Source organism: Phascolarctos cinereus, unplaced genomic scaffold (genome assembly GCF_003287225.1).
Source record: "Phascolarctos cinereus isolate Bilbo 61053 unplaced genomic scaffold, phaCin_HiC Scaffold_726;HRSCAF=1367, whole genome shotgun sequence".
Classification (NCBI taxonomy): domain Eukaryota; kingdom Metazoa; phylum Chordata; class Mammalia; order Diprotodontia; family Phascolarctidae; genus Phascolarctos; species Phascolarctos cinereus.
In genome coordinates this window covers 104523354-104550060 of record NW_027556098.1, presented here as the reverse complement: position 1 = coordinate 104550060, position 26707 = coordinate 104523354, and the positions used below count along the sequence as shown (strand labels likewise).

The 26707-nt window shown below is 37.8% G+C and overlaps 1 protein-coding gene and 2 long non-coding RNA genes across 4 annotated transcripts in view; 2 read left to right on the top strand and 1 right to left on the bottom strand.

Annotated features, from left to right (window-relative positions):
* LOC144454516 (uncharacterized) overlaps positions 1 to 851 on the top strand; it is a 917779-nt gene extending 916928 nt beyond the window's left edge. Inside the window, exon 10 of the long non-coding RNA XR_013482961.1 lies at positions 745 to 851. This is a non-coding gene — a long non-coding RNA (uncharacterized LOC144454516). The remainder of the gene's footprint in view (positions 1 to 744) is intronic.
* The window catches only part of LOC110222266 (uncharacterized), a 79951-nt gene that overhangs the window by 43863 nt on the left and 9381 nt on the right, over positions 1 to 26707 (bottom strand). Inside the window, exons 2-3 of the long non-coding RNA XR_013482962.1 lie at positions 9851 to 9949; positions 3413 to 3504 (exon numbers count right to left, since the gene is read on the bottom strand). This is a non-coding gene — a long non-coding RNA (uncharacterized LOC110222266). The remainder of the gene's footprint in view (positions 1 to 3412; positions 3505 to 9850; positions 9950 to 26707) is intronic.
* Positions 8214 to 26707, top strand: part of ZBTB20 (zinc finger and BTB domain containing 20) — an 80398-nt gene continuing 61904 nt past the window's right edge. The window contains exon 1 of one of the 2 annotated variants that reach the window (XM_021007180.2): positions 8214 to 8397. The gene's annotated coding sequence lies outside the window, so the exon portion shown is untranslated. The remainder of the gene's footprint in view (positions 8398 to 26707) is intronic. The other variant, XR_013482960.1, reaches the window with a different exon arrangement.

Sequence of the window (26707 nt, the reverse complement as noted above, 5' to 3'; positions counted from 1 at the left end):
TTCTAAGGAGTTCTGTGTCTTCTTTGAGAGAGAAAGAATTTTATTGAGAACTTCAGGCCTGGGCCAGCAGCTTCTCAGAGGCCTGAGAAATTCCTTGATTCTTATTAGAATCATTATCTTCCCAAATGTATTGAGGTCCTGATACAATCTTTATTTTAATTTTAAAATCACCATTTGTTGGTGCTAGAAACTTGTAGAGTTTACTTTTCCATGCCCAAAACTCTCCTTTTCATTTATTTTTCATTATCAATCAATCAATCAACATTTATTAAGTGCCTACTTTGATTAATTCATTTTGCTTAAGATTATGGCTGAGTTATATTTATTGTTGGGGAGAGAGGCATGAAAAAAGGCCCTGTTTTTTTTTCTTGGATAGCCTATCTCCCTTTTTGGCCACTGAACTACACCCTCTCTCTGGTCTGATTTGGTCACTATAGAGAGGTACCTGCAAGTATGTGTGTTTATGGCTATTTGGAGATTACTGATATCTCTCAGATAAGTAGATTTTCTACTGTTTTCACTCTTCACTTATCTAAAATGTTGGTCTGGAGGCCAATTGTTATACTGACAAGATATTGTTAATGACCTCTCATCCCATATGGATGGTTCAAAAAGAAAATTTGAAAATGAAATCTGGAAGACATAATTCTCCACTTTACCATCTTTTTTTCCTTCCTGACTACTTGATGATGCAGAAGTGGACAACAAGCCTCCTAACTATATCCTTTTTGATCTTTTTCCTAGTACAGATGCAGCCGCTTTCTATTCCCTGCCCCAATGAACGTCTGCACTAGGCCCCAGCCTTGGAGTGATTTACCTGAAGAGTAACGCCATTTATCTGAAAACTACTGTGAGTACCTTCTGCCTTATATGAAAGACTTTTTGATATACATGTATGTATGTGTGTATATATGTATATGTATGTATATGCATATGTGCATATTTATATAAATGTATATATTTTTAAAAGGAAAGAAACAGCCCCTGCAATTATAAATGCAGGTAAAATTTCAGATTGCTATTTACCTGGGGTATAATTTTTGTTTAAAGGCAACTGAAATTGGGTCCCCAGTCTATTGTTTTGTTGTTACTGTTGTTGCTAGGGCCTGTGAGGTGTGTCTCATGTGGTTTCACACCCTCCTACTCTGATATCTGGGCCTTACAGAGCAATGGAGTACTGCTGAGGTTGAAGCTCTGAATGCCTCATAGGCTTGGGGGCTCTTCTGCTTCGTAACCTGTGCTCACCCTGTGATTGTGACTACTCTTGTCAGATGTTTGTCTCTTGACCGAGTTCTATGACACTTTGCTCAGGTGTCATTTCACACCATCTGAGTCAAATATGTGTGCCCTGCTTTGTGTTTTAACATGATTATCTGAGTGGGATCTTCATGCCCTATGCTCAACCTATACAACTCTTCTATTTGGAGACTCTTTGGGGTTCTGTGCTACTCAAGCCAGATCTCTATGCATTCAAATCCAGGGATAAATCAAACAGTGAGCATTTATTAAACACCTGTTGTGTGCTAGGCACAGTGCTAAGTGCTGGAGCTATAAGGGGAAAAAAATCAAATAATCCCTGCTGTCAGGGAGCTTACATTCCATTAGAGAAGACAATATGCAGGTATATGAATATAGTTTGTATATATGTGCATGTAATGAATACAAGGTGGTTAACTACATGGTATTTGGGAGGGAAGGCACTAGTAGTTGAAGGAATCAGGAAAGACTTTATGTAGAAGCTGGTGCTTGAGTAGCATCTTGAAGGAAATTAGAGATTCCACAAGGGAGGTAGGGAGGGAGTGCTTTCCAGGCATGGAATGGGGAATGGCCAGTGGAAAGACACGGAGATGGGGAGAAGTATCATCTGTAAGAAAGAAAGAAGGTCAGTTTGATTGGACTGCAGATCATGGAAAGGGGAATACTGTATGATGTGTCTGTAAAGATAGGTTGGTACCAGGATGTGAGGAGCTTTAAAAGCCAAACAAAGGATTTTATATTTATTTGATCATCAACACAATAGGGAGCCACTGGAGTTTATTGAGTGGGAGAGTAATTAATGCTTAAGGTAAATCACTTTGGCAGCTGAGTGGAAGATGGATTGGAAAGAGATAAACTACCCTTGCCAGATAAATATATATATATATATATGTGTGTGTGTGTGTGTGTGTGTGTGTGTGTGTGTGTGTGTATACACACATATGTATATATGTATGAGTGTATCTGTTTTGTAATACCTCAGTTTGATTATTTTAGATCTCTCCCCTGTCTGTTGCTTACATAGGAGGGATGATGAAATTAGAGTGGATATGAATGCTATACCTACAGAAAAAAAAAAGGCCTCTGAAAGATTGATATAAAGTATTCATTAAATACTGCTAAAAATAGCAGATGGATATCTGATTTTTTTTTACTAGAAAAGCCAGAAGCTTAAATTGTTTAAAAGCTATGCATGCAGACTAACATAATTAGCCATTTCAGAAAAAACACAGTTGTTGTCATTTTTTAAATTTTACTATATGGTATCAGGCAGGTAGCATTCTGCATAATTTTCTCTTCCCATAACTGAAGACTCTTTGGAATACAAACTCAAAGGGGATAAGCAAGCCATTTTGTATCATTAACATTTCACATCACCTAAGAAATAATCTTTGTTAACTGAGGGACATATGGATTTCTGATATTCAATTTAGGCAAATCATAAGCCCCTAAAGGAGAACAGAAATTCCCAAACTCATCTCTTGCTAGAATTCTTCAAAGTGCTGATGAGTTTAGAGGATTGAGAAATAAAAAGATGGCAGAAGATCACAGGTGGGGTTTCTGCATGCCAGTCCCAGGTAGCTTTTTAGTAAAACACTTTACTTCATTCTTAAGGGTATAAAGGGCTAAGAGTACTTGATTAGTTACCAGAAAAGGGATGCTTTTTTTCTGGATTCCTTCATGGCATGACTAAGCCTCCACAAGCAGCAGTTGCATTAGGACACAGGCTGATTTGGGGGCCACACAGGAGGTATAGGGAGAAACAGGGGCACTTCGTGAGTTCCAACTGATTAGAAATGCTGTCTATACTATCAATCAGTCATTCAGTCCACATTTATTAACAGCCTACCATGTGTCAGGCACTGTGCTAAGCCCTGGGGATACAAAAAGAGGCAAAAGACAGTCCCTGTACCCAAGAAGCTTTCAATCTAATGGGGAAGACAACACATAAACAAATGTACACAAAGCAAGCTACATGCAAGATAAATAGGAAATAATTAGCAGGGAGAAGACAATAGAGTTACCTCAGAAGATAGGATTGTGGCATAGTGTCTCTGTTGCCTCTGCCCAGAGAACACCCTCAGCCACCAGAGGAATATGCAGGTAAAACCCTACTATATTTAAGTAAATAGCTCTTGCATGTTGTAATACGTACCGTGAGTTGAGCGTTTTGTGGTTTTATCACTTCTGGGCAGCAAAGTAGGTAGATGGAGATAAAGAGCTGATTCTGTTCTGTTTTATTGTGACCTTCCAGAAAGATAAGATAAAATTAATTTATCTTTAAAAACTAATTTTTAATTTTTTAAAGGACTAAGAGCATAAAATGCATATATAGTCCAATACAACAAACATTTATTAAGCACCAACTGTATGTAGAATGCTGTATGGGGTTTCAGGGAAGATGACAAATAAGATATGGTTCCTACCCTAAGTGAGCTTACAGTGAAATAAGAAACCAACCCATGTAACTCTAATGCATAGTGTCAACACATAGTGTGAAAGTTAACAATACAAAGTGCTATGTGAGATCTAGGATTAGGTCTTTTCCAGGGGGCCAAAAAATGTCATAAATGGATATAAAAACACTAGATTTCATCTTTAAAGGCAGATACTAAGAAAACAAAACTGAGAGTTGATTTTGATGGTCAGTTCTTTGCATTCGGGCATGATAGGGTTTCTATATTACAAGTTATTTATAAAGTTCCTGGCCCTCATATTCAGGAGGTGCCTTTGCTGTTATCAGTAGGCATGGCAAATACAGAAAGCAGAAGTATTGAGAGTTATAAAGAAAGATGGTAAAGAGCTGAAGACAAAAATGCTATGTCCATAGTAGCTTCTATTACAGTACTACGTAATAGTTTCTATTATAATAGTAACCCTTTCATATCTTCAGGTTAAAATGCTGAATGCAGTTCACCAATTATATTTTAGAATGATGCAGGACAGTAAATGCCACAAAGGGAGGAGACCATGTCTTTGGTAACCTATATATCTCCCCTAGCACCTAGCAGAGTGTTTTGTATATTGGAAACAATTAACAAATGTTTATTGAATTAAAGATTAAATTGAAATCTGAAGTGTTGAGGATAGGGATTCTCAAGTTTGGTTTATATATCTCCCTTACTACTAACCCCAGGATGTCTCCAATTATCTTAAGGGTGGTCCAGAAATTCTCAAAAACAAATGAGCTTGAAAAAGATAAATAGATAAGACAGTCTAGGGTTTGGGAGGAGAAGGGGAGGTTGTCATCCCCCAAAACTTTGGATATGAATTTGTCTAATTGTATTTAATTTGTTGGTGACCCAATAGTTACTCTTCGGTGGCTGATCAGAAGAATTAGACTAAGTAGTTCACATCTAACTACTCTGATAAGTTGAGGAAGGGTTAATGTGTATGAGAGAGAGTTGGAACCCACAGGAGAGAGCACATGGGAAAAAGAACACTTCTCTTCACAGACCCTAGAGAGTGAGAGGAGCTCACAGAGATAAAATATTTATTTCCCATATGTTGGCAAAAATGCATTGCCGTTACTGTATATACACAGTATGTACAAAAGCTTGTGAAATGTATATGTAAAATGTTACAAATGTGGCTGATTTCCATTTGCTTTACATTCTAAATAGCCAGTATATCTTCAGAAATCTTAGGGCATATTTTCTAATGTGCATACAATAGGGACTAATTTAGAAAAAGTCACTAGCCTGCACTGCGTTAAACCACTACCAAGTTTGAGCAAGAAACTTAACAGCTCCTGTCAGGAGAGAGTTAAAATCCATTTGAGGCCTGCAAGCTAACTCCAGCTGCCAGTCACCTAAAAACAAATCCTTGAAGTAGACTCTTTTCCAGAACAGAAATGTATGCAGTGGGAAGACGAAAAATGTTTTGTTCTGTTTGAGCACTTGGGGGACATTTGGTCCAGGCTGACCGTTGAAAGGCAGGTGCCTGAAGCCACATATTTTTTTTTTAATTTTAAAATGTAATGCTTAGCCAATGTGGTTGGAGGAAATGCACAATGATTGGCCTGTAGTCTGTGGATGAGTGCAGAGTACACCCAGTTTTGCTTTGCATATATTTACGAAACATCTGCCCTCTTCTTGTTCTTAAACCACTCCCTCCGCCTTTTCCCCTTTTTCCCCTGGTTGGTTTTTGTTGTTGTTGGCTTGTTTAACTTTTTCATTTGGGTTTTCCTTTTCCAGTTGAACAGCAACTTCGTCAGGGTGTGTAATTTTTACACACTTATGGTGAAAGAGAAAGGAAAAACCAGAGAGAGAGAGAGAGAGAGAGAGAGAGAGAGAGAGAGAGAGAGAGAGAGAGAGACAAAGAAAACCAAGGAAAGGAGAGAGAGAGGAAACCAAGGAAAGAGGAGAAAGGATAAAGAGGTGAGAGGAAGAAAGGAAAAAGAAAGAAAATGATGAGAGGAAGGAAGTGAGGAAGGAAGGGAGGGAGGAAGGAAGGGAGAAAGACAACGAGGGGAGGGGGAAGAGAGAGGAAGGAGATCAGAGAGCTTGGCAAACTAACCTTTGGCATGGTGACCAGGAGGAAGATTCTAGTGGGGATTTTGTCTTCCTGAAATGCTTCTTGGAGTCAGCTTGTGTGCTGCTGCCCTCTAAAGGCTCCAAAGAAGAATTAACAGCTGCAAGAGTTTGATGAGACTGGCTGTCATGCCCTCCAATTTGCCAGATTTTTGCAATTTTAAAAATATGTATAAGTAAGGTTGACATTTTTGCTTGATAAGTTAGTTGGGCATCATGTCATTTGGCAGACTTCATAGGGTCTAATTGACCCACCTGTGCCTTTCTGCCCTTTGAATTGTACTGTTTCAAATATGTCTTTGATACTCCCATGTATCTCAAATATAGAATATTGAGGTCAAAAGAAAAAATTGGAAGAGGTCAAATGGAAGCTGTTCTTGGGGAAAGCCTTTTTGCAGTAGAGTGAGGAAAATAGTACCACAGTAGAAGGGTAGGTGTGGAGCAAGGCGAAAAGAAATGGTAACTAAAAGAAACAGACACTAAGTTTATATTTTGTCTTCCAGATATAACCCCAATATTCCTGTGCTATGAATGCTCCCCCAAAGTAAACCAAGTCTCTTAAGTGACAACAAAAGGAAGTCAGTGGTGCAATATCTGGCAGGAAGTATTATCAATGTGGGGTGGGGAGGAAAGTAAAGGCATTTATATAGAGGGCAAAATAATTTTTACTTAAAAAAGGGGTGACATTTTATCTTGCTTATCATCCCTTTGCTTCAGGAAAGGTTTCATTCTCTCTCCACAAATCACATAAACTTAGAGTCTCAAAGCCTGAGTTTGAATCCCAGCTCTGCTATTTACTACTTTTATGACATTGGACAAGTCACTTAGCCTCTTTTGGCCTCCGTTTCCCCAATTGTAAAATGAAAGGTTTGGATTAGGTGGACTCTAAGGTCCCTTTCAGCTCTAGAACTAGGATCAGAAATCAGGATGGATTTGGTCTGTGTACATATTTCTAATAAAATAGTTTCCTTAGTCTTCAGATACTAAATATAAGTGAAAAAATATATTATGTATGTTGCTTATCTTGTGGTAGTTAGCTCTTTGGTAACTCTCTGACAAAATGCCCTTCCTGGCTTCAGACAGAGCGACCAGTCAGAGTAGGGACACTGCTTTTGAATAGGAATGAGACTTAATTAGAATTCAGTCTATGACTTCTTTTACAATTGATTCTCATTACAGGCTCTCTCTTAAAGTCTGTGTACTCAAATCATATAATAAAACAACTTGTTTCACTTGTACTGGTTTCCTCTACATTGAAAAGCCTATCTGCCCATCTTCCTTTTACTCTGGTATTTACCCTTCCATCTCTGCCTGCTTCTCTCTGAAGATGCTCAACTTTGCCACCTGTTGAACCGGAAACATATCATGCCAGGTCTTGGTATCTCTACATTGTAAATGCTTTAAATATGAATTTTAAATTCTCGTTACAATAAATCATTACAGAACATTCCATATAATAAACCAATTTCCATACCCATAGAAACAACATGCTTAGTTGATCTGGTTACAAATTCAAAACCATAAATAATCCTTCTAGTCACCGTCCATGGAAGACTAACAGAGGACTTTTTTTTGGTGTTATTTTGATTATAAATTGGGCAGGAGAGCTGAGCTGACCTATAGCTGAGCTCTTTAGGTTTCTTTCTCCTAACATCAAATAACAATTATCCTATAACTTCCCTCACCCTTTCCAAATATATTCCAGTAATCTAAATAAACAAAGCCCATCTAAACTCCCCAACTACACATGAAAGTAGAACATCAGCCAAAGAAATCCTTAAGGGGATGGGAGTTAAGCTGTTCCTTTACCTACTTCATTTACCTGCTTTTTCATCAATTCACCTCCTAATTCACCTCAGAATGGCTGCTGCTTCATTTGAGGCCTGAGGACTGGGGATTTGCTGTCAAGTCATGTATTTAGTTTTAAAAATCAATACCACAAATAATTTGAGTATCCATAGGCTATGTTTCACAAGGGGAGTTTGCATGTTTTTAATCACACTGACTATTGCTGGGTAAGTGGCTATAACTGTAAAAAACCTTCACTGGTATTTTTCCAGACCATGTTAGAACTATTATGAAAAAGGATGTGTTCTTGGATAATGTCAGCCATACGTAGCTCAAGTTGTCTAAAGTACTAAGACAGGGTCTTTTTTATGCAGTCAGCAGAGACCAAATGTGGAGCTGCTTGCTTGGCCCATATGCTTTAATGTGTTCCCAGTTAGGCCATTACTAGAGGGGAAAAAAACAAGGATCAGCTTGTTTCAAAACAAGGGACATACAGGACCTCCTGTCTCTCTCCCCCACCCCCCCCACCCCCTTCAGAAAAAAAAAAATCAAGTTATCTTTAACAGATTCTAAAAATGCCTTTTCCCAAATATGCAGTCAGTTCCTTCAAAGGGCCCTTTGTTTATTTTCAGGAAGAAACCCAAGACAGCTGAAAACCAGAAGGCATCTGAGGAGAATGAGATTACTCAGCCGGGTGGATGCAGCGCCAAGCCAGGCCTTCCCTGCCTGAACTTTGAAGCTGTTCCGTCTCCAGACTCAGCCCTCATCCACTCAGCATATTCACTGACAAACTCACACGCTCACACCGGGTCATCTGATTGTGAGTACACCAATTCAGTGACAGTATCTGATGTGGTACTTAGAACAGCCTATTTCTTCTGACTTACTGGATTGCAGCAGACTATTTCCATTTGTGACCAAGGTTTTCCCTCCAACCATTTTTACTTGAAGTCTCCACTGATATTTAAAATATCATCATATATGTAGGATGACCACACCGTTATATCACAGAGGGTTGTTTTAGTGCAAAAACAATAGATTTACTTTCAGTCTGTCGACTTAGAAAATAAGTTGTAGCATTACTTTTTAGTTATTCCTTTATAGTGTCCCCGTACACTAAAACCCTACTTCCCTCATTGACAAATTGAATGATGCATTGTGAACCTCAGAAGTCTAGTAAGACCCCAGGATACATCCATTTTGGAAGTGTATGAAACATCTCAGATGCCCATTGGTTATTGGAATCCCATATTGTTTGTCTAAATTTTTCCCTTTAAAGTTTGTAATTGATTTTGAAGTGGTTAAAGGATAGCATAAATTTAACAGAAGAAAAGGAAATGGTTTCCAAGAATTTAGAAACCACCCAGACTTCACTTAAGCCAATAAGATTTCAGGTTAAAAATATTTTTTAATTAAAAAAAATGCCTGAGGGCTAAATTTGGAAGTGGGCAGCCTATTGAGCTCTTCCCTATTGAAATCACTTCATTGCTGTTTATTTTTGCTGTCTTCCCACTGATCTGGGAGCCACTTTTCCAAATTCTATTTTAAGAAAGTTGATAAATCACGTTTAGGGGATTTTTTTTCCTTTTATTTTCTGGAACTTTACCCAGTGCCTGAAAGCAGAAACAAATATGTAAGACAATGGAAAGGAGGCAGTGTAGAACGTCTTTGGGGTTTGGTCCCAAAGAAAATTCTTTTCAGTATCAAGATATAGCTCTTGGATCTGTGTGTTTAAAGAATATTAATAACAGGCAAAGAACTGGCAGATATGCCTCCCAGTGAATAAAATAAAAAAGCCTTATTTTCAAACAAGGGTGGCATTAATCCCATTCATAAAAATCAAAGTATTAATGAGAAAATGAGATTCCAAATCTCTCATCAATACTTTCCCAACAGTACAGATGTAAAACTATGCAAGAAACCTCCACAAAGAAGCCAAAAGTTAGATGAGCTTAACATCTTTCTTGCCCATTCATCTGTTCTCTCTGGGTAGAGGATAAAACTTAACAGGCAAAGATTTGGTGAAAGAAGCTTGTGATCTTCTTGCCTCAGCTGAGCTGAGGACACTTACCAACTTTTTTTTAACTTTATTTTTTTTTCAACTAATGAAAATCCACCTTATTTCTCTCCCATTAAAAAAGAAAGAAAAACAAAACTCTTGTAACAAATATGCATAATCAAGAAAAACAGATTATCCCACTGGCCAGGTTCAAAAATATATGTCTCAATATGCACCTTGAGTTCATCACCTCTTTCTCAGGAAGTATACTTACCAACTGATACTGGAAAGTAGTGGGAAAGGGAGGAGTAACCTGATATTCAAATTTGTACCCTGTAAAGTCTGAGGTCAGCTGGCTTCTCTGTACAGATGCCTATGGGAAGAGAGGAAGGTAAAGGGATAAGCATTTATTAAGCACCTGTGATGTGCAAGGCTCTGTTAAGTGCTGTACAAATATGTCCTTTGATCCTCATCAGTAACTCTGGTTATTGTTGTTCAGTCATTTCAGTCATGTCTGACCCTTTGTGACCCCATGTTGGTTTTTCTTAGCAGGTATTGGAGTGGTTTGCTATTTCCTTCTCCAGTTCATTTTACAAATGAGGAAACTGAGGCAAACAGGGTTAAGTTACTTGCCCAGGGTTACATAGCTAGTAAGTGTCTGAGGCCATGCTTGAACTCAGGAGGATGAATCTTCTTGATTTCAGGCCTGGCACTCTCTCCACTGCACCACCTGGGTGCCTCAGTAACCTCTAGGAAGTAGATGCTGTTATGATCCCCCATTTTACAGGAAAGTGAGGCAAAGTTAAGTGACTTGCCCAGGATCACATAGCTAGTAAGTGTCTGAGGCTACATTTGAACTCAAGTCTTTCTGACTCCATGTTCAGATGCTGTTATCTACTGTGCCGCCTAGCTGCCTTTAGGAGTCTAGAGGCAGGGATATTGTTCTGTGGTCCACCATGCTTGAAAGGACAGCCCTTTTGCCTGGCGGTTTCCATTCTTGTAGTAATCACAGTAGAGATTGGAAAACAACATGGCATTGTGCCCATACATATGTGTACATTCTCTTCTTATCTCCCAGGAAGATGGCACGCTGCTGAGTATGGAGCCCATGGCTTTCTTGTGTTGAATTTCATGACGTGGCTCTATTCCATATGAACAGTAACAAATAGTAGTTTTGACCCAGACCTGCGTCAAGAAAAATTAATTGTTCTGATAAATAGAAATACACTTACCTTATTCAACATTGTACTTTACCACATATATCTTTATTAACCCCAGTGCTTGCCATTATCCTAAAATATGCACAAAGAGGCTTCTCTTTATCAGCTGGAATGATGTGAACATGGTATTCCCGATACAACAGTACCCCACTAATTCAAAAGAAGCTAATGGATTTCTGCTCAGTAGGATGACTGACAAGAGTAGAGGGTGAAGAAGAGAGGGAGAAAGAAGAATCACCATCTCTTCATAGGGTTCTTTTTTTGTTGTTTGTTTATTTTCAAGATAAAGTCTGTCCCACTGTTCCAACCTACTATTTTGTTTGGTTTTAGTTTTCTCTAGAAAAAAATATATATTTAGGTTCTAGTTTGTCCTGCTTTGAGACTCAAAATCAAATTGTAAAATTGTTTTGGGAAAGATTCACAGAAATCTGTCCATTTGAAGATTTTCTGAGGCAGGAGAGAAGAGAGGCTTATTTTAAGTAGTTAAAGTTTTTGGATGGTCTACTTACATTCAAGAGTTTTATCTTTCTTCTCAAGTCTTATTCTTGCCATAGATCAATTTAAAATCTTAATTTCTGTAAGGTAAAGGCTTCAGTTCCCATTTATAACTAATAAATTTGGGGCATTTAAAAATAGTGTCCTTGACATGTTAGTCTCCTTAACTTCAGAAACATTCACTAGGGTGTGGTGTTCTGAGCATTCACAGGTTACTGAATTTTTATAGCACCTTTCTATTTGTCATGTGCTTGACAATATTATTCTTAGTGGTTCCTTATAATATCCTTTTCCTGTCAGTCAGTATCATTCTTCCCAATTTACAGATGAAAAAACTGAGAAAATTGACACCCAGCTTGATGAAATGACTTAGGGCCAGGCTAGTGAGGCAAATTTATTGGTTGTAGCTGGGAGGGTCTGGTTTCTTCTCTCTCTTCCGTGCTGCAGATTGCACCCCTCTCCTGTAGGTCTCTGCTATTGATCACCAAGAGGGTCAGGCATGGAGATGTGAGTAGATTACTCCAAACCCTTCACCCCAAGTGGAAAATAACTCAAGGCACAAGACCTACTGATTAAAAGCATAATTTTTCTATATAGTGGTCAAAACATTATTACTACAGCAAAAAGATGACAAATCTGAGCTCCCAAGTTCTCAGCCAGTCATTTAGCCCACTAAACCATTCTAAATTCTGCAGTAATCCCAATAATATTCAGAAGGAAAAAACAAAAATCAAAAGAAATGTCATTGAGGAGTCCTTTTCTTAAATGATAAAGTTAATATCTCTTCTAAAATTTTTACCAATTTTAAATGTACTTACTAACGTATTTGTCCTGCAGTGAGCTCCCTGAACTGCATCTAAACTCGCCTCCTGCTCACACATTTCAAAAACTTAACTGTATAAACAAATTCAAATGAAAATAATGCACAGCGCAGTGATGTGCTTTTGGAACACCCGGAGTAGGAAAGCCACAGATGTTTGGGACTGAGCAGTTTTAAACTCGAAATAGAGAACCTGAGCTGAGTTGGTGCTATCGTTAAATGTTTCAGGAGAGCTATTAAACCCAGAACATTATTAAGCAGATGACACTCACTGTTTGAGAAGGCCTCCTTGTTTCTTTGTCAAGTTCAGACAAACTATAGAAATACACATCTGTGACAGAAATAGCCCCAGATTTTTCTCACAACTTTCAAATAGGAATATGGACAAGAAGAGCAGATTCTTCTTTACTTTGCTCCTCTGAGATACCCTGCTTGGTAGAGTCCCTGCTCGCAGATAAATTATATCCTCTGTTCGCTGCTATATCTGCACAGTTAGTTACTTTCTGGTATTTTACTCTGTCCACATCAGACTTTCTCATTTCTGTGTCCTTGCCAAAATGTACTTACACATTAGCAGTTTTTTGTTTTTTTATTTTTAATTTAACCTTTACACATTAACAAACTGTTGTGTAGGTGGGTTTAACTTTAGCTCTAGAGATAGTATGATTTCACTGTAGCTTTATACTGTAGAGAAGATTATGGTAAGCTCTTGATTTTCTCTCTCTCCATTGGTGTCCACCCGCCTTCCTCCCCTCCACCCACCCCAGCCAGTCCTTCTGCCTCGCTAATCCATTCCCTGTGTTTAAAATTTTTAGTACTTTGTTCATTTTGAACTTTTTAAGGCTCTTTTTTTTTGGAGAAGAAAACAAAGAAGATTTTTTTTAATGGCAAACTCCATTAATGCCACATTAAGGCTGACGTTTTAATTACACGAAAGTCAGGAAATGCAAAGTTTGGGTTCCCACAGCAACAGTAACTGTCCCCTTGAGTGTCTGCATCACAGCAGAGTCTTTCATGCTTGGATTACACAACACTGGGCATAAGGACATTGTTTCTTACAGTGTGTATGGAGAATAACTGTTTCTCTCTCTCTCTCTCTCTCTCTCTCTCTCTCTCTCTCTCTCTCTCTCTCTCTCTCTCTCTCTCTCTCTCTCTCTCTCTCTCTCTCTCTCTCTCTCTCTCTCTCTCTCCCTCTCTCTCTCGCTGTCTTTCTTTCTGTGTCTGTCTCTTCTCTGTCTTTCTTTCTCTTTGTCTCTCTCTTTTTGTCTCTCTTTGTCTCTTCCTCTTTCTGGCTTTCTCTTTGTCTCTTTCTCTCTGTCTCTCTTTGTTTCTCTCTCTCCCTCCCCCTCTCTGCATTTCCCTTTCTCTCTGTTTCTCTCTCTCTCTGTGTCTCTGTCCCCATCTTTCTCTCTGTCTCGCCCTATGTCTCTCTCTCCCTCCTCCTTTCTGTCTTTCACTCTTTTTCTCTCTCTCTCTCTCTCTCTCTCAACTAATTGAGGGTCTGAGCCTTTTGCTTACCCCCCAAAACAACACGGATATATGTACTGTCACAAAGTGAAACACTACTGCACTGTGTGTGCCCACGGACAGAATTAAAGTTGCTGCGGGAACATTAACTCTGATTTCTGGACTTCCGTGCCAGTCACATTTAAACCATAATGCTTTAATTTTTGGCATGCACTAAACGTGCATTTCATGTACACAGACAGAAAGAAGCATAAAATGTATTTTAAAGAGCAATTAATTACTAACTTTGTGATTAAAAAACATTTGGTGCATGTTCCTTACCATTTAGCATCAGCTGCTGGTCTTAGCCAGGCCTAATAGATGACATACTGTGTCTCATCCTGTATCTCAGATGTACTTACTGTATGTTCCTATTCCTCTAGATAATTAATTCCCTTGGTAAAGCAGTAGGGGAAAAACAAAATGGAAGGAATATGCAAGCATGTAAATAGGGTAAAGGATATTTTGAAGGAAATGATTCACTTCTGTAAATAAGCCCCCTTATTTTCTGAATTAAAGAGCCAGGCAGTCTGATGAGTGGGTTATACACAGGTTTCTGACCCCCCCCCATAACATATGGTCTAGAATCAGAAGACCTACCCTAAAGCAGATTTCCACATGAGTGTTGGGTATGTCCACTGCAGAAGTGATTTGGTTGTTGTTGTATAATGCATCTTCAGGTTCAGGGAGTACTATGGCTATATTCCAATATAACTTAAAAAAAAAGTTGTTGAGACTCAAGTGAATGGGGGACTCCTCCAATAAACTTTAGAAAAAGAATAGACTTTAGAAAACCAGACTTTTCTCCTGTAGTTTTGCCTCTTGGTGAGATGACTGTAAATAAATCTCATTCATGTTAGAAAAGAATATGATTTGGAATAACCACACGAAAAAGTGTTCACGACTAAAAGAAATTGGTAAAAGTACACAATAGAATTGCATCGTGAATGAGAATATATATGCCAGAGCATACAGAATGATTTCACTAAAAGGAATAAGCCTTCACTAAAAGGCCTAAGTAAGAGCCTTGGGGGGAAAGGGAGAGGGTTAGAAACAAATCAAGAATTTGAAACTCTATTATACCTATATCTTTAAAATATCCCTTGGCACATAGCACTTTTTGTTAGGTTTTATTACATGTGGTATTTAATATTTAAGAAAGAGACTTCACTCTCACAGGGCATACAGATTCTGATTTGCTTTTGCTTGGGCTGTCTGCATGTGCAAATATATTTCTATATGAGTGAAAACTGCTCAAGCAAGTTTGAAGGCCTTTTTGGCAAGTTTGACTGTATGTGTTGAGAAAGTCAAACTATAAGGCTGATTCCATAACCTTTCCTAAGCACCTGCTCACATGAATAGGTTGAATTTTGTGCTGGAGGTGTTCAAAGACAGTATTTACAACTATAGATCTATGTTTGGAGGATGCCAAAAAAATAAGAAGGTTTTTGGCACACAAAAAAAAACTTATAAATGTTCAAATGTATAATCAAACAAAAACTTCATTTGGATTCAAATGCATGTATCTCAGCAGATGTGTCTAAACTAACTGGAATCCCAAAGGAACAGCTGAACTGGATTTTGGTATGTCTTGATAGCTGAAAGAGTTATTCTTAGACTTTGGAAGGACAAAAATGGTCCATCTGTGAAGTACTGTAATAGAGACATGGCAAAAAAAAGCATCCTCTAAAAGAGTTTATTTACGGAATTCAGGACAAGTTGGACAGTTCTGAAAAACACTTGGGGTTCACACTAATTTATTGTAACCAAACTAGAATGGCATAAGCTACTTGATGGCAGGTATTTCCTTTTCCTTTCCATATTGTAGCCATTGCAATAGAAATCAATTATAGAAGCTTCCATAGCATAGCTAAGTGATCAAATTGTTCCCCACCCTCAAGAATCTGATATATCTATTATTCTGCTATACATAAAGAACCATGTATTTGGCTTTTTGCTTCTAGGAGTTAACTAAAATTTTCTTTGCCTTATAAGTAAACATTTTGACTTTATGTCCCCTTCTTGTGGTTTCACTTCTTTAAAACAGATTTTCTCCCTATTTGTAATTTTTTTGTTATAGTTCCTCATTTATGAGTTTTTACACATTGCCTAGTGCTTTGCATATAGTAGATGTTTAACAAATAATTATGATGTCATTTCAGAAGCCCCAACAAAGTATCTTTCTTTTGAGCATTCTTCATTTGTGGGGAGGAAGATAGGTGGTGAAGAAGAAGAAGGAAGAGGGAGATAAGCATTTATATAGTACCTACTGTGTGCCAGGCACTGTGCTAAGCCCTTTACAAATATTATCTCCTTTGATCCTCAGAACAAACCAAAAAGTCATTGTTGTTATTATTCCTATTTTACAGTTGAGGAAACTGAGGCAGATGGAAAGTAAGTGATTGTCCCAGGGGTCACATAGCTGGTAAGTGCCTGAGGCTGGATTTGAACTCGGGCCTCCCAGACTCCAGGCCCAGCACTCTATCCACTGTGCCACATAGCCACCCCTGAGAGCATAATTATTTTAAAACTACATTTCTATTAAGTTTGTCACAATCTCCCTCTCGACATAAAACTCGACCTCTTCTTATGGTACTCTGTTTAAACTGATTGCTGTTAGTGGCCTCTTCCCAGTTACTTCCTTCACTAGTACCTGGTTGTCTGTCACATAGCAAGCCAGAGTGACCTTCTTCTTAGTACTTTCAAGCCTTGACTCAGCTAAGTATTGAAACAGTTTATATTTGATTATACTTACTCACTGTGATTATTCTACCAGCTATGGCCAATACAAATCTTCTTAAGAGACACTTTTCCTGTCCCACTTTAAAAAAAAAATGACCAAATAAACAGTAATGGGAATTTTAACATTTATAGGTGCTCTCTCCCATCATGTATTTAGTAAAAACTAGAAAAGACAGGGGCGGCTCAGATGATGACAGGCTACAAATCTCACCAATGGAACTGTCAAAATGAAAACAGTCTGGGCCTGGGACAGAACAGTTACCTGTACATTTCCCAGTAGAATCTCAGGTGTGAAAGAGACTTCTAGCCCAAACTGTACCTGAACTCTTCCATCAACATGCTCCTGGCATTTAGCTAGTCCATTTCTTTCTTATAACCCCTCCAAAAAAACCACCTCTCATTTTCAAGTTGATTTATTATTGCCTGGTACTCTATCTGCAGCCACCCTAAGTTATTCCCCTTAACATTTATAATCATGTAGTGATGATTATTTCCTCCATATAATGGTTGATAACTCTATTTTTAGGGTCCTATTCCTCATCTTGCCATTTTATCTCTTACTATAGTGTATCTTTAATTCTTATCTGCAGCTGCTAGTGACAATTTCATATGTGCTTCCTCTGCCCATGGCAAATTTCATTATACAAAATTAGCGCTCTTCCATATCTGTCAGTGATTTCCACAACCAAATTTAAATAATCCTCCACACACACATACATCTACTAGTGCCCTCAGGGCTATATTTTCTAGGTAGAATAAAGAACATGCTTGTAGATTTTTTAATGTGGCCCTTCTTTCTACCAATTTTGAAGAAGGCCCCATCCACAAATCTCTCATTGCCATTATTAATACACTGAAACTTCACCAGAGTTGTTTCCTTTTTGCTTTTCTGCTGACTCCTTAATCATCATTTTCCATAATGGTCGCATACTGTTTTCTTACTGTTTCTCAGCTTATGACGGAAATTATATTTCTAAGGTAAAGGTGCAGGCCTGAAACCATCCCCTCAGGAAACATGTATTAAACATTCCCTAACAGTATGAAAGAGACTGAAGAAGTAGGAAAGACTGTCCCAACAACAAGGAGCTTGCTGCCTAGATGAGAACATAACCTAGAGGATAAAAGCAAGTGCAAGATTACAAAGTCCAATCAATGGATCAAAGAACAGAAAAGGAAGCAAGTGATCCCTATGGGAAGGAGTTAGTAAAGAAAAGCTTCCTGGAGAAGCTTTGGATCTGGGATTTGAAGAACGTACGTGATTTGCATTGATGGAGGGTAGGAGAGAGAAGGTGAAGAGAGCAGCAAGAGGAAAAACAATCATAAGTGAGATGTGTTGGGGTGGAAGCCAAGTAGACTGATGTGGCTGGAATAAAGGAATCACAATGGGGAATAACAAATGATGATCAGTAGGCATTAGGATTTAATAAGACAAGTGATTTCATCAGTCTAGACCAGGGCACTCAGACCCTATTATTACTCAAAAAAAAGCAATCCAGAGAATGTCAATAACCACCAGCCCTGATATCTACTTTCTCCACTCTAAAATTTTATGAGAATAATCTACGTATGGTTCAGGACGTCTTTGATGTAGGTTTGACAATTGAACAGGGAGTATTTTGCAAATGGTGTCCCTTAGCAGAACAGTCCTTGTATAGCTGATTGAAAGGTGTAGCAAGATCTTACTTTGCTGGTTGTTTGTTGACTTTAAAAAAGCATTTGTTTTGGGAGAGGAAAACTGCCTTCAAAGCTCTCTTCCAACTGGATAGCTCCCACATATATCAAAATCATACAAGATGCCTTGAGAAAAACAACAACAAATGTAGCTTTGTTCAACAATCCGCTAATACCAGTCACAGCATAAAATAGGAAGATGTATGCCAACCAAAATTTTTTGCCGCTTTCAGGGAGGATGCCTATCACATAATCCAAATAGAAGAGGGATTCCCTATAGATACAGTAGGATGCCATTTTGCTAGCTCCTATTCATGGATAATAGTGTGCCTATGGCATCAAGACAGCACTACAGAGTCTGCTTTTTAGCATTTAAAGCCCTTCGCAATATGACCTGTGCCTATTTTTTCAGATATTACTCACTTTCAGGGTCTCTGTGGTGCTCTAATGTAGCATTCTTGCTGTTCTTCACATGTGGCATTTCATCTCCAGGCTGTCAACCCATACATAGATTGCCTTCTTTCCTCTCCTCTGTCTCTTAGAATCTCCCTAGCTTCCAACAAAACTCAGCTCAGAAGACCTTTCCTGATCCCCCTAGATTCTAATGCCTTCTGTCAAACTTACAGTATGTTTATTTTGTATATATTTTAATTTACTTCAGTCAGCACGTATACATCTGTCCCTGATAGAATATAAGCACCTTGAGGGCAAAGACTGTTTTGTTTCTGTCTTTGTATTCCGAGTTCCTAGCATACATTAGATGCTTAATAAATGCTTGTTAATTGATTAAAATGGATTAAAGCTCCCACCATCTCTGAAGAATTAAAGTTGATGGTCATCTAAAGGGCAGTGGTGTCTGTGAGTAAACACATTACCAAAAATATTTATTCATAAAGAATGTTGTCAGAGAACTATGTAACCAGGAAAAAAAGAACAGAGTATAACTTGTGCAGCTTGTGTGCTCCATTCTTATACACACAATGTCAAGAAAACTGAAATGAGGGTCCCCTGCGTATTGTGTGTACTCTCTGTGGAGGATTTATGGCCAAGAAGAACAGACATGGATGGTGTTCAGTGTGTATCCTTGTAGGAAGTACGCATCAGTGAGATTAGAGGACCTTCAAAGTTTCATAGTATCAAAGTAAAGACCAAGGCAGATGGGAAGTCTCCATAATAAATCTAAATCTATCCCACCTGCAGAAGCTAGAAACCTTTCTGGTTGAACCCATAAATGTCTGAGATACATTGGCTGATCGGATACAAATGGTCAGAGATACCATTTAAGTAATTATATTGGTGTAATGGTTCAGGGGTGTTGAACCTGTGGCCTAAAGGCCATATGTAGCCTTGTAGGTCATTGGGTGTGGCCTTTCGACTGAGTCCAAGTTTTACCCAGCAAATCCTTTTATTAAGGGGATTTGTTCTGTAAAGTTTGAATTCAGTCAAAGGATCAAATTTTTTATCGTTTTATCCTCTAGGTTGTGTTCTCATCTAGGCAGCAAGCTCCTTGTTGTTGGGACAGTCTTTCCTACTTCTTCAGTCTCTTTCATACTGTTAGGGAATGTTTAATACATGTTTCCTGAGGGGATGGTTTCAGGCCTGCACCTTTACCTTAGAAATATAATTTCCATCATAAGCTGAGAAACAGTAACAAAACAGTATGCAACCATTATGGAAAATGATGATTAAGGAGTCAGTAGAAAAGCAAAAAGGAAACAACTCTGGTGAAGTTTCAGTGTATTAATAATGGCAACGAGAGATTTGTGGATGGGGCCTTCTTCAAAATTGGTAGAAAGAAGGGCCACATTAAAAAATCTACAAGCATGTTCTTTATTCTACCTAGAAAATATATGTTTATGTAATCTAGTCATTCACCTTCAGTACAGAGATGACAGATGGCAACTGAAATTGCAATTATTGGGGGTGGAGAGATGGAGAGAACCATTGGCTTCTGGGCACTATGGCTAATGGGAGTTGTATCTAACAGTAAACTTCAGTGCTATTCAGCTTAACAACATGGTTGTCTCTTCCAAACCAAAGGGATATAAACTTTTTCTCCAGGGAAGTCTGTTATTTTGTGTTTCTAAAGCATCACAAATTTTAATCATATGTAACGTATACGTGTATAATTTGTCTTACTACTTCAGTGGACCTGTCATCTTGTTGGATGCTCCCTCCAATGGGACAGACTTTAACTCATCCATGCCTTCTCAGCCTGTTCAGGTCTTATTCATGTCCTTGCATACGTCCTCGACAGGGCTTGTCCCTAGTGTGCTAGGGACCTTTCTTCTAGGTTTCTTCATATCACATGTGTACTATAGTAGCATGTGGCCTGACCAACTGTTATTCCTCATTCTCACTACATGACCAGCTTACCTTCTTTTTCAGTCATATATCTCTTTGATAATAATTTGTATGCAATTTCCTTTGGCAAACACATCTACCATATGTCTCTCTGCCTTTTGGAAGCCATGTAATTTTTATTATTTGCAGATAATGATGTTCCATGATTCATGGCCATACAGCATTACTGGACAAATACTAGTGTTAGAAAAATGGAATTTTGTTTCAGGGAGAAGCATGGGATGAAACTGTTGAGCAATTTTCCAATGACAGTACAGTCATCTCTTTTCCATCAGTTCAGATTGGGCCTCAGCTTATTTTCTCTGCAGTGTTTGTCCAAGATAGGTATCTTGATGGACCAGTTCAATATTCTGTCCACCCAATTGCTTATCATACCCTTGAAAACAGGAATTCTTCATCCACTTGGTTTTTACTGTTTGGATTATTAAACCAACTGCTTTTGATTGTTTGTGAATCTCATTTACAGGGCTCTGTAATTTTCCATGATTTGATGCAATCAGCATCTGCAAACATAATTTCCTATCTTTGTTTTCTCTAGTGCCATTTCTGCTTCCTCATGTAGCACATGCTAGAATCCAAATGCAGAGACTTTGCTGTTGCTGATGTGGAAATTAGTTTGTTATAGAAATATTGACAGACCTCTTCCATGTCTCATCTGTTTGTTGTCCTTCCAGTTTCATCTTTAAATGCTTTTGGGGTGGTCTGGCATAATTAGTTCTCACGCCAAGGTTTCTATATTGTTGTTTTCTTCCCTTTTTCTTCTTTCTGTTTCATGAGGTGACATTGTTCTTAATCTTCTATCATCCTCCTACGTAATATTTTGAAAATACTTTTATATTCTAAGCAGCTATTGCCTTGGGTTGTCATATCTCTCTGCTTAGCAAAGAGATCAATTGTTTTTCTTTTTTAAAAAAAAACTTGCTGAGGTGGTTTTTCAAGGCTCTTTTGACCTTCTTTACGACAGTTAAGTTGCTTTACATCATTTTAACTTCCATAGGAAATAGTGATTCCTATCTCAAGTCAACAAAAGTTTCTTTATTCATTTTAACAAATATTTCCATTTTTTTTATATCAGTAGCTTTTCAAAAACAGATCAGGTTCAGGAACTAGAGCTGTTTTAATTGTATGCTATGTCTTTTTCATCTTTATCTTTTCTAATAATTTTGCACTGATTTTTACCTTTGCTTTAACAAATCAATAGTTTGATTATATACAGACCTGCCTACATAATGGTATATTTGTGTGTGTGTGTGTATGTATGTATGTATGTATGTATGCATGTGTGTGTGTGTGCATGTGTGTGTGTGTATATATATATATTATATACATGCATATGGATACATATGTGTAAATGTATTTGTATACCTATCTTTTCTAAACTTTGTATCTTTCTGTGCACTTGAAGGCCAGAATATGCCTTATAGATGATTGGTGTGGTGTAGTTTAGGTGTTCATATGTATATCATGATCAGAACCAGGAACTATGGTTTGTGGTCCCTTTATGCCGAATTGTCAACGTAACACTGAGGAAACTTTCGTGTGGCCAACTATCATAGCACTCAGCATTTTGTAGGTGCCCAATATATTGGAAACAGCAACTTATTTGTGTTTAATAGTAGAAATCATAACATTGATTCATTAATTCTACAACATTTATTGAATGCCTACTACATGCAAGACAGGATGCTAGATGCTTTTCTAAATAACCTGAAGGGAGCTTATACTCTAACAGGGAAGGCAAGGGGTGTATGTCAATCAGTCAGTAGACATTTATTAAACACGTACTATGTGCCAGGCACTATGTTAAATACTGGGGAAACAAAGGAGGCAAAAGATAGTCCCTGCCCTCAAGGAACTTACAGTCTAATAGAGGAGATAACCTGTGAACAGAAAAATACAAAGCAAGCTATATAAAGGATAAATAGGCAATAATTAACTGAGGCAAGACACAGAAATTAAGAGGAGTCTACAGGAAGGCTTCCTGTAGAAGGTGGGATTATGTATAGGTGACAGTTACATATATGTCACAGGACAGCTTATCCAGTCAGAGATATACAGTCCTCCCTTCATAGACAAATTGAATCTGTGAACGATCAAACTGCATTAAAATCTGATTTGGCCTGAATGCAGAGGTGTAGTTTACTTGTTATTTGTAAGAGGGTTAGGCACTTTGGCAACAATGTCAATATTTTCTAGTACTACTCTTTCCAGGGGCATCAGATATTTCAGATTTTTTCATCTGATTTCAAAATTCCTATGGAGCTGCAATGATCATGGCCCCTTGAAGTAACTGGAATTAGTTAAGTATTGAAAAAGATTCTTTAGTAAACTGTTGATTCCAAATTAATGACACCTGAATGAAGACATTGACGAGAGGGCAGATTATGGGATGAGTTGTTTGTACGGAAGGTATTCCCTGATAGCCAGATATTTGTGTCCTAAAGTGTGGAGTGAGATGTGACTTTAGTTTTTGTAAGAATTCATACCTAGTTTGATTTTCAGTGTTTACTTGCCAGTTTCCCTAAGGAATGCTAAAAGTTTATTCATCTTAAGTAAATCCAGTATATTAAAGTGTATATTTACAAAACATTTTAGGAGCTAATTCATTTACCAAAGATTCTTCATTCAATAACAACAAAAACAAAATTCAAATGACAAACTCCTCTAGTATATTTAAATTGTGATTCAATTTACAATAATTTAATTTGCAAAGGAACATAGAATCATAAATTTAGACCTGGAAGCAACTTTAGTCCAAACCTTCATTTTACAGTTAGGGAAACTGAGTCCTACAGTTGTCTTTTTTCTGGAATGCTTATTTCAGAAAGGGAGGTGTGTGTATATTATCTTATCTAATGGATTTTACTCTTGAAATGTTTAGTGTTATGGAAAAAGAGTTGGGATTTTTTCCTGTATTCATAGTTTTACTAAAAGGGTTATGAAGAAATTCCTAAGACCTGATATAAATTGAGCTTGCAGAGATCCAAGAAGCTGATGAATTGTGAAGCACAAAATTTAAGGCTTTATGAATGTGTTAAGGCAACTTTCTCTACTTTTTGGAGTCTAGCCCATTTTTCTGACCTCGTTGCCATTACAACCAATTACAATGCCAAGTAATATGGTGTTGTTTTTATTTGTAGATGGGTTTTGTAGGGCATGGCAGCTCTTAGGAGAAAAAATTTAAGAACCACTAATTAATTGAAAGAACACTGGATTGGGAATCAAGTTCTAGGATACAGTGTTGTAATCTACCAGTGACTGTATGACATTAAATAAGTCATTTTAATGTGTTATACCTTGTTTTCTTTATCTGTAAAAAGGGCATAATAATGCCTGACCCCATTTTCACTGTTATTCTGAAATTAAAATGAAATCATAATGTAAAAGTACTTTGAAGAAAAGTGACTGGTTATTATATATTTTTTATTTCCCTGTTTCTCTATTTGTAGCATAAATTTAGCTTCCTTTTAGCTAGTTAGAACTGTTGATAATAGTACCATGCTTTGATATGACACTCATTATTTGAAGCATCTTCTTGTCTTCTTAAGAGAATTTCATATTCACTCACTTATTCTCACAGCCCATCCTATATAACAGGTAGATAATAAGTTTTAATCTAGTCTTCAAGGAATTGAATTAAATACTTTGAATTCTTGCTTTCCAAAGTAATCATGCTTTTCTGGGTTATGCTTATAGAAACTTTGGCCTTTTTTCCACATTCATGGCTTTTGTAATCTCACTCCAATTTAACATACCCATTAGACTTTTTTAACCTCCGAAAATGTTCCTTTTCAGAGAGTAATCTTTTTTTTAAAGTACCATGGTCTTTCAACCCATTTCTGAAATGCCTGATTCAAGTAGATTGGCAGCCATTTGCTGCTGAGCCCATGTGTTGTTCTGCCATCTTCTTTCAGTTCCTTTTTGTCAGTAGGCATCTGCAAGTTGAACATATTTTTCCTCAAATTTGTAGTTAATGTGTTTCTTGGGGATTTATTACTCTCCTTAATGGTTAAAAGCATTCCTACGCATGCTACAGACCCATAGACTGTGGTGTGTAGACACACACTGTCTGTGGCTTAGTGTTGCCTCAATATTGTGGAGCCAACTAAATTAAATGCTATTTTGATATCCCATTAAATTATTTGTAAAGCCATGTTGAAGGAAAAAAAGACCTCACTGCTACTGAAAGGTGTATAAAGCTCCATATGGAAAGAGCTTTTGAATATGAATGTTTGTAATCTTCTAAATTCACAGTATTTTACAGTAGATGTCAAAATGCACTTTGAAGAGTTTCTCCATTTTCTCATCTTCCAAATTAATTTCTTTGTTCCCATTCACTTGTCCAGTGTATTTTAGCCAGGTTTATGCTAGCCGGTTTTATACTAGGAACTAACACAATGTTATAAATCAATGTATACAGAATTGGCAACAAACAAAATTAGGCATAGGCTTGGTCCCACGTGAAGAGTCAAAAAGATGTGAATAATCAGCCTAATTTTTCAATTCATTCCTTTCAGTATAGCCTTGGGTGGTTATAACATCTTTCTGTCTACGCCTTGGCTTTCTCATGTAAGATGAGAAAGTTGTTTAGTCCACACTTGAAGGATCTGTAATTGAATCAAGTATTGGGAGCCCTTGGTGTGGGAACTCTTTCTACCCAACGCAGACTGCAACCAGTCTTTAACTTGGTAGAAGACATAAAGAGTTGCTTGAGTCACTCCACAGAGGCATGATTTGAATCCAGGTCTTCTTGGCTCAGCCCGGCCTGTGTCCCCCATATAATGCTGCTAAATCTTTGCTCTAAATCTCAATGTTTGCCCTAAATCTCAAAACAGTTTCTGCTACCTGAAAATTAAATGGGCTGCCTTATGAATTCAGAAGTTATAAGATCTATTCTAATTCTCATACACTGTTATTCTTTGATTCTGTGATTTAAAAGAATGTTATTAGTCTTAGCCACCAGATGGCAGCGGTGAGCAAGGAAGGCCAAGTTGACAACATCCTCTGAACCATAAGACCTATCTCTGCTTTACCAGACAACCTACCCTATCCCCATTCCATGGATGGAGATTCCCAAGCATCTCTCTCCCCTTCAGTGGTGTGGCTTTCACTGTCCAAGCAATTTACTCTCTCTTCCCTTCACAAGGGTATGGCTTTCTTTCAATTCCTATATGCCAACTAGCCTCAGATATTGGAAGGAAGGAAGAAGAAGGAAGGAAGGAAGGAAGGAAGGAAGGAAGGAAGGAAGGAAGGAAGGAAGGAAGGAAGGAAGGAAGGAAGGAAGGAAAATTATTTTTGCCCACTTGCAGTTTTAAAAACTGTAAGTATTTGGGTTTTTTCTGATATTTTTATAGGTTTGCTGGTCTAGTACCAATCCCTTCCTAATAACTCTGATCCCTGGCCTAACTAGGTCACAATATCTCTTGAATACACCCCTTTGTGGGTTTTTTTTCCTATCATCTGCTTACTTCAGTGCTGGGTAAAGTTAAGTAGCAGCTTGGATTTTGTTAGCCAACATTTAATGTCAGATTAGAAATATTAGAAATCAAAGAGAACATTTAAGGGAAAGATGAGGATCATACATGAAGAAATTAATTAGTACTAGGGAGACTTACTTCTTCTAGAGTAGAAATCAGGGAGAGGAAGGAGAAGGAAGAAAAGATTAGCCACTCTTCTTCCCCACTCACTGTATGTCATTATGTTGTTGTTCATTCATTCATGTGTCCGATTCTTCATGACCCATGGACCACAGCATACCAGGTCCTTGCATCTGTGTCATTAATGCACAGAAATTTTCAGAATGCAGTTTTTGTAATCTGCTCTGATCTCTCCTCCAGTCTGGCACAGAATTTCCTTCAACTCCCATAATAACATCTTCATGTTGTTTCCATTTTCTTGGCTTCCTGATTCCTCCTGCTTTCTCTGCTCCCATGTTCTTTTTTACCCATAAGTCCTTATACCAAAGGTTGAAAGGAGAGGGAAACTTGAGAGTCTAGAGAGTCCATTTAGACCGGCACCAAGGGTCTCTTGAATCACTCTCCCCTGTGGGCATTACCAAAGGTCAGCTACATATGTATTGGTAAGAAAATAGGGGGAAATGTGGAAAATGAAAAAAAAAACAATCTCTCATCATCCTTGTGGACAAGATAGAGATGGGATACTTGATAATACAGTCAAGTGGATTTAGGTATGGTTGAATAACCAGACCCGAAGAGTAGTAATTAATGGACCAATGTTATCTTAGAAGATAGGTTTAGTAGGGAATATGTCTTAAATCCTATACTGTTTACTTTTTTTACTAGTCAATTGGATA